Source organism: Myotis nattereri, assembly GCF_964212035.1.
Source record: "Myotis nattereri genome assembly, chromosome: 1".
Taxonomy (NCBI): domain Eukaryota; kingdom Metazoa; phylum Chordata; class Mammalia; order Chiroptera; family Vespertilionidae; genus Myotis; species Myotis nattereri.
Genome location: NC_138075.1, coordinates 61106681 through 61115675, shown reverse-complemented (window position 1 = coordinate 61115675; position 8995 = coordinate 61106681).

Here is an 8995-nt window from a genome sequence, read left to right as displayed (position 1 = left end):
ATGACAGCAGGCTCCTCGGGGTCCCGGCTGCCCTGGGGCGTTCTGTGTTCCCTGAAGCTAAGCAGAAGACTCTGGTATGTCTCCAGTCTGTCACCCAGGCTGGAGCCTCTCCATTTGTGCAAGGCCTGCTCTGTGGGGCACAGAGGAACAGAAGTACTCCAGCTTCTCAATCCCCTTGCCCGCCCCGTCACCCTCACACAAACAGTGCTCTGCTGAGCCCTCGCTCCCTCTCACTGCATCCTCCTTCTGAAAACAAGCGTGTTTATGGCCTTGATGGTGGTCATGGTTTCATGGGTGTATATTTACCCCCAAACTCATTGTACTTTAAATATGTACAGCTTGTACATGTCACTCATATGTCAATAAATTGATTTTAAAAATATTAGCCCAATTAACTAACAGATAGGCCACAGCTGCTTTCCTTCTGAATCTTATATAATAAAAGGGTAATATGCAAATCGACCAAACTGCGGCGCACGGCCGGTTGTTATGATGTGCACTGACCACCAGGGGGCACACAGTCAACACAGGAGCTGCCCCGTGGTGGTCAGTGCACTCTCAGAGCGGGCCTAAGCTGTCAGTTGGACATTCCCCAAGGGCTCCCAGACTGCAAGAGGGCACAGGTCAGGCTGAGGGACCCCTCCCCCCTGAGAGAATTTTGTGCACCAGGCCTCTAACATTGTTATAATTCTCTCTGAATAGTGACATAAGTGTGTTATTTAAATTTGTAAAAGTAGCTAATAGAAGAACTGAAAGAATATAACTATTATGTTATACTAATAGGAGAATAGCCCTATTGTTATAATCCTGTACGATAAGGAGAATAAGGGGGAGGGAAAACACATTCCTCCTGTATACAGTGGGGCCTTGACTTACGAGTTCAATTCGTTCCAAGACCGAGCTCGTTAAGGAGCTCATTAACTCAAATTACTCTGTCAACTCAATGCAAAAAATCGGCTGAGAGACAGCTGGTATCTCAAAAAACTTGTTAGTCGGGACACTCGTAAGTCAAGGCCCCACTGTATTCCTCTCTTCCTCCCGGGCTCCTCTCACACTCCCAGGGCCACCTCTCTTTCTCTGGCCCTCACCAGCTTAATCTGGTTTTCAAAATTGGCTCCTTTTCCTTGCTTCCCTTCTTCTCTCCCATCCCAATCAAAATGCTCAATCGAGTGTTTGCTGGAAACACCTGTGCATTCCAAGACACCACAATGGTTTTGAGGTTGGTCACCACCCTTAGGCCCGCAGACCGCAAAGAGCTTGTTAGATGAAGCAGGCATCTGTGATCGTGGAGAGATCCGTTTCCATGAATGGTCAGGGGCAGAAGTCAGAATTGTGAGGAGAGGAGGGTTTTGTTTTTTTTAATTGCACCTTTTCATTTGTGATGAAACTTTGGGGAAATATGCTTATGAAAGTGTACGCATAACTCTGTCTATGAAAATAGTTTTGAGGCTGATTATGAGGTTGGGGATTTTGAATCTTGAATTCAGACAAACTATCCAGTGAGTGTGAGGTCAAAATCAAGATCTTTCCAGACAAGCAAGGGCACCCTTGCTGGACGCTATTGAAGAATGCATTTTAGGTGGAACATGAAAAAGAAAACCAAGGAAGGGAGACATGGGATTTGGGAGACAGAGGCCTCACCCCACGAGTGCGGTAAAAGGGGGTCTTGGCTGTCCGCCGTGAAACCAGAGGACGAACAGCTTGCAGTCAACGGCATGACCGAGGGATAAAAAAAGAAGAAGAAAAAAAACTGTAAGAAGTCATAAAAGCGCATTATTCTTTTGCCAATAAAAAAGGCAAAGGCCATTAAAAATTCCAGAAAAAAAATCTACATAAGAAAGTCTTGCCCAAACATGATGAGAATAATGCAAAGTTATGATTTTAAGCAATTGATAATGTGTAAGGAAAGAGAATCCTTTGGCTTTGAATGCTAAAAGAATTTCCCCCTACACAGCCCGGATGACTTGTTGAGGAGAAAACGCATGCCTAGTACGCCACTTCGTTCAGCGGTGCATGATACCCACTCATGTATGCTGTGTGTTCACGTTTGTCTTTTAAAATTAAGCAATAGACAAAGCACAGGCGCCTGGCACCAGAGGCATAAATAAATGCTAACCGCTTTGGTAATGCAAAGATTGCATCTATACTTGCAGCCTATTCTAAGAGAAAAGCATTGAGATGTTGACTAAAGGATGAAATAGTGATATAAATGTGGTATATAATGTCACCAAGGATGCCAGGGGGAGAACTGAAAAGAGTAATAGAATTATTAAAGATCAGGAGGATAAAGCAGAGGGAAGCTGAAAGATAATAGAAAAGAGCTAAATTGTCATTGTCAGAGTAAATTGGTATCATTTAGAGTTGATAGATCAAGAAATAGCAATGTATACTTATTACCCAGGATGATGGCTGTTGGAGTGGTTGCCTCCAGGACATGGCATAGGGTAGGCGTTAGGTTGGAAAAAGTGTAGAGAAAGATTGCTTTATTTATTTTTTTAAAATATATTTTTATTGATTTCAGAGAGGAAGGGAGAGGGAGAGAGAGATAGAAACATCAATGATCAGAGAGAATCATTGATTGGCTGCCTCCTGCATGCCTCATGCTGGGGATTGAGCTTGCAACCCGGGCATGTGCCCCTGACTGGAATCGAACCTGGGACCCCTCAGTCCACACGCTGACGCTGTATCCACTGAGCCAAACCAGCTAGGGTGAGAAAGATTGCTTTAAAACACTTCTCTATTTAAAAGAAACAAACAAAACAAAACATTCTTATTCTTATTTTAATTAAACATGAAATTATTCCACTTTATGTATTTGTGCCTATTCAGGACAGAGAACTCAGCAGCCACCAGCGATTAACAGTTTTGTGTACATCTACCACATACTGCACGTTCATTTTTTCTCTTTTGCCACCATTTCTCTCATAATGAAATGGCTGAGGTAGTGACTGTTGGCACTAGAATTTCATTCCTTAGAAAATAAGCACGAGCATTTCCAAGCTGGGATGCTATGGCCAGCTAGCAGCACAGGGCATTTACTGTGCCCAGTGCGTCCAGAGGTGGACACGAGGACCGGGAAGCACCCTCCCAAAGCCCACAGCCCTCCGTTTTGTTTTCTTGGGTGATGACAGTGAGGATGTTGTTTTCACAGGTGCCTCCTTGCTGAAATGTGGAAGGAAAACTGTAAGTAGCAATTGCAACAGTCCCCCGTGTTTTCCTGTGCCACAGCCTTGCGGCAGCTCCGTCCACCTGGAGGAGGATACAGGAGCCAGCGGTGACGGCTTCCCTCTTCTCACTCCCAGGGGCCCACTTGGAAGGACGTGAGGTGAGACTCTCACCCTGGCTAGTGAGTGCCTGCCTCAGTTCAGGTGCCCAGAAACCACAAAGGAGCATCAGAGAGCCTGGCAACCCTCCCAGGCTGCTGAAGTTCATATAGGACCACAATGGGTGACATCAACCCATGTGCCACCTAGTCCATTCAGTCGACGCAGTAAGGTGAACTGTGGGCATAGACACAGCCTTTGGAAGCCAAAGGATGGGAAGAGGGCAGACAGTCCCTCCCCAAAATTCTGAAATAACGATTTAGTCATTAATACCTTGTAGCTCTACAGTGTTAACATTACTTCCACAAGTTCTTAACTTCCCTTAAAGGAATCATTTCTCTACTGAGTTCAATATTTCACAAACTACAGAATGAGAAATGCAGGGTTAAGTAAACTGATTTTATATCCTTTCAAGCCAACACAAACTTCTGGGTCACCTCTTGTTGACGTACACCTGTTGACCAAAGAACTTCGAACACCGTAGACTGCATTTTCTAACAAACGATGTCAGGTCTTGATAGTTAAACCCATTCTTAGAGGAGAGGAGAAATGAGAAACAACATATTTAAAAGGCTGGATTAAAACAAATTGAGGAAAACAACTACAGAGTCATAGACACAAGTAGGAATCCAGTTTCTGAAAATTAAATAGAACTGGAGCCAAAAAAAAAAAAAATAGTATGTGACTGTGGACCTCCTAGGGGCAGGGGGAAATGTCATCCAACTCCTGCCGATCCAGGGGCCACTGGGAGAAAAGCAACTGGGGCAGGAGCGTGGGCAGAAAGCAGGACATGCGTGCACAGCGAGGGGGGTGAGGGGCAGCCCTGCTCCTCCTCAGCCAGGGGGCAGTCTGGCCATGACACTGGAGTCCTCCCAATTTAGTTTGCAAGTGTAATTTATGTTTCCCTGGAGAATGCACTCTAGGGTACCATGGGGCATTCTATGATGTATTTAGACTCCAGAAAAGACCATCCCCACCCCCTAGCATTTCTGAGAAATGTCTTGAACGGCTCCCACTAAGTGACAAGATTCTCTCCTTGTCATTGACTATATGTCAGGGCCTGTCCTCCAGCCATGTCCCATCACCACAGAGCCTATGGTGCCCCTGCACCCCCAGGATCTCTGTGTCTCGGGTTATGAGCTTTGTTATTGAAACCCACAGAGGCTGCTTTATTTGCTGCCACCAGTGTGGGAGCTGGCCTTGTGTTTTAATCCTTTTGGCTGCAATAACATAATACCATAGACTGGGTGGTTTACAAGCAACAAACATTTATTTCTCACAGCTCTGGAGGCTGGGAAGTTCAGGATCAAGGCACTGGCAGATTCATTGTCTGGTGGGGGCCAGCTGCCTAGTCCTAGATGTCCATTAGTTTGCTGTGTCCTCACATGGCCAAAGGGGCAAGGCAGCTCTCTGAGGTCTCCTTTATAAAGTCACTAATCCATTCATGAGGGCGCTGTTCTCATGACCCAATTACCCCAAATGTCCACCTCCACATACCATCACATTGGGGATTAGGTTTCCACACATGAATTTGGGTGGAGAGGGACACAAACATTCAGCTATAGGATCTTGAATGTGACTACTACCCTTTGTCATTCGGTGGCTGCACTGTGATAACATACGCTGTCCCAGACTTGTCCCCTTACAGTGCTGTCTGCTGTTCCAAGCATTTCATAGGTACTTTATGTTTAGATTCCCCTGGTCTCTGTTGACTAAGGCAGAGCTGTGTGCATGACTCTGTCCTCTTTTCTCACGGTTCTTTCCTGGAAGACTCCTCCTGCCAGGCTTCCATCCAGCAGCGAACCTGACTTAGGTTCCAATGAAAACCACCTTGCTGATTGTGTTCATTGTGGGCTGGTGTGTGCCCAAAACAGTACCTGGTTCTATGGCAGAAAATTATTGGGTTACCTTGCTATTGGCCTTGAGAAGCTTAAAAACATTGGGAAAATAAGATATGCACATAAAATAGCTAAGTAAAAAAGCCAAGCAAGATAGGAGTAAATGCTCAATGAGCAATATAGAAATTAGAAGAATGAAAGATTATGAATTGTTATATTATGTATTATGTCATACTAGAGGCCCGGTGCATGGATTTGTGCACCAGTGGGTTCCCTCAGCCTGGCCTCTGGAGATCTGGCAAAAACTGACTCTTCAACATCCCCAAGGGGTCCTAGATTGTGAGAGGGTCGTTCTCAGGTGATGCACCCCAGAACAGGGCTCCCTCTTCTTTGGTTCTGGGTGCGTCACCCAAGAACCACAGCTGCCAAGTCATTGCAGCTCAGCAGCTCCTGCATTGAGTATCTGCCCACTGGTGGTCATTGCATGTCCTAGCTACTGGTCGGATGGTCAAACGGTCAGATGGTCACCTAGGTATATATATATATATATATATATATATATATATATATATATATATATATAAAATGTTGGGAAAGCTTATAGAGAAAACACGTGAGCTTGATCCTAACTAATGTTGCATTAGTCAGATGTCCTAGTTATAAGTGACAAAAACCCAGTTAAAATTCCCTTAAAGAAGGAACTGCACATCCAGAGATCACCTATTTCTGGGCATAGCTAGGTGCAGTCATCAGAATTTAGTCTTCACTTTTGTTTTATGTTTAGAGGGAAGCAAACTAGTGAAGGTTTTCATTTACATGACCCAGGCAGCGTGTTAGTACATTTTCCTTGTGGACAGGATAGTGAATAACCATGACTATGATTTATTGAGCCTTTTCTAGGTGTCAGGCACATCCATTTTATAGATGAAGACACTGACCTAGCAAGTAGCAGGATTGATAGTGAAACCTGATACTATAGTTGTCTAACTCCTGAGTCCATGCCTATAACAATTGTGCTCTTTTGAGCAAATTCACTGTTGTGTCTTGTCTGTCTATAGAGTCTCACAATGCCAGGAATGACCATCTGAGAGCTATATATCCACTGATTGGACCCCTGATTTCCCTACCCTGTTCTGAGACTCTCCAAACAGATAGCTCAGAGAGGCTCTGCGGCATGTGAACTGGTCAATAAAAACCTGTATTGCTGTTGTTCCCCATCTTCCTCCATCAGGCACCAGAAGTAGCACATCCCACGTAGCAACAACCCAGTGACAGCACCAGTGGAATGCAGAAAGGGCAGCATTGTTCCTTCGCTGAGAATGGATGGAGACTAATGTGCATTGCACCATGGTAACTACCTACCACCCAATTTCTTGGATTCTCTGATGTCAGTGTCCAGGGATAAAAGACCATGTGATACAAAGCAGATGACATGTTGAGCTCAGAATGGAAGTGATAGGGTCTTGAATTGGAGGAATAATGGGAAAATGAACCTATCTAACATGGTTCTTATAGTGCCCCACAAAGTAGGTTCTTATACCTGTAAGACAGTATTTCTCATTGTTCCTCCTCCTTTACTACTACTCTAACTACTATTCTTCTCCTACTATCACTATTGCTTCTGCTGCTACTAATAATGTTGCTACTGCTACTACTAGTCTACAATACTGTTAGACAAGAAAGATATGATATGATATGATATGATATGATATGATATGATATGATATCACCTAGTTCTTCCCAGCCAGGCTATCTTCGTTTGTTTTTGTCTTCATGTGTACCCTCGAATGGTGAGAGATGACTGAGGCAGCTCTCAGCATTATATTCTCACTCATACATATTTACAGCTGCAGGAGAGAACTCTCCTTCCCCATGTCCCTTTGTAAGAGTGAGAAAAAATTTCCCAGAAATTTCTCTTCCATCTTCATCTTTATATCGTAGTGGCCAGAATTGTATTACATGACCCTTCCCAAACCAAGGACTGGCAAAGGAAAATATAATTCAGATAACTGGTCCTGGGGATGGAACCTATACTTCCTAAAGCTCATTTATTGCTGATACCTGAACAAAGACAAGATTTGGTTAACATGAAAGAAACTGGGGATTGACCCTCGAGTGCACAGCCAGCAGTGTCAGCCCCAGTGATACTGCTGGAGCTGTCTCTCCATGCAAGCAAGCTGATTTCAGCCTAAATTTTTCATAAGTCTATGCTTCAGACACCTTGCAAATAGTAGTTGAATGTTATGTATCATTAGATTCTTACCAGAGTGCTCAAAACGGAATGATTTTGTAGTTGAATAAAGTGAGGTAATCATGTTTTCCCATTGTTATGTCTTGTTTTAATTAGAGGAGCTGAGACTTCATTGAGCTAATAAAAACAAGATCTCCAGCAGTTACAGGCCCCCCAGTGATTGTTTTTTTACCTCTACACTGTGGCTGGAACTATCTTCATTACTTCATTAGGGTTAAATATTACTATGAGAATAGAAGATGGGGAGCTAAGAAAAGTATGTCATTACAAATGTCTCCTTTCCAGTCTTCAAATGCAGGGGATGGAGGGAAAAAGGGGGAAAGTAGGTTTACAGTTGTGAGTACGCAAAAACAGTTTATCCCTAGCCAGTGTGACTCAGTGATTAGAGCATTGCCCGTGAACTCTTGAAGGGGCGTGGGTTTGATTCCTGGTCAAAGGCACATACCTGGGTTGCAGGTTTGATTCCTAACACAGTCAGGTGCGTGCAGGAGGCAACAAATCGACGTGTCTCTCTCACATCCATGTTTCTCTCTCCCCCTCTTCCTCCCTTCTTCTCTCTCTAAAAATCAATGGAAAAAAATATCCTTGAGTAAAGATTTAAAAAACTATTTTAAAAATATTAAAAAACAGTTTATTCTTGTATTATTCTTCATTAATTTTTGTATTTTTTTCATATTTATTAAATTTTGTAAACTTACTTTTGCCTCACCCTGTATATTCTTATCAGCATTTTAAGTATAAAGGAGGTAGTAGGAAGAGTGAATATGTAACTTTGATGGAACAAAATCCACCTCCCCCCCCCCCAAAAAAAAGTTTTAATTCAACTGGCCATTGAACTAAAATGATTAAAACTAATTATCATGAGAAAAAAAGCACACATAAGTTCCTAACTCACACTCCAAAACCAATTATTAAAATAAAAAAGTGGTGTAAGGGGATGTGTGGAGTGGTAAATCTAATTCTACTTATACGAAAGACTTATAAATTAAGCCAGGAAGTTTAGTCTCTATTGCAATAACAAGCCACCCCAAAATCTTGTCATAATGCAACAAAAGTTTATGTTTCCCTCAAGCAAATTGTGCTGTATGTCCAGGCAATCTGCCAGGGCATCTGTCCTCTATGTGTTGGTTCAGAATCACAGCTTGATTCAATCCATGACACTTCCTAATCAACACATGTGCTGACAATTGCTGTAATGGGGGAAAAATGGGCTGGAAAGCTGAGAATGAGTACTTAAATGTCTCAACCCTGAATTGACATATGAGACCTTTGACCACTGGCTAAAACTGGTCACATAACCACAACTAACTTGAAGGGGTGGGGACATGTACACCTCCTGTGTGCTTGGGGAGTAGAGCAGAATTGGTCATTGATGACCAGAAGCATCATTGATTTGCCTAACACACAAATTTTAGTGAATTAAATTAACTATAAATACCCAAATGCATTAGGCTGTTAGAAACATGTAAGTACGAGGCAATATTAATGGAAGTAAAATCTCAGAATGATATAGCTATTAGTGATTCTACTTCTCTTCCCTGGACAGAATATTCTCTGAGTGTTGTGAGCATATTTCAAGGGGG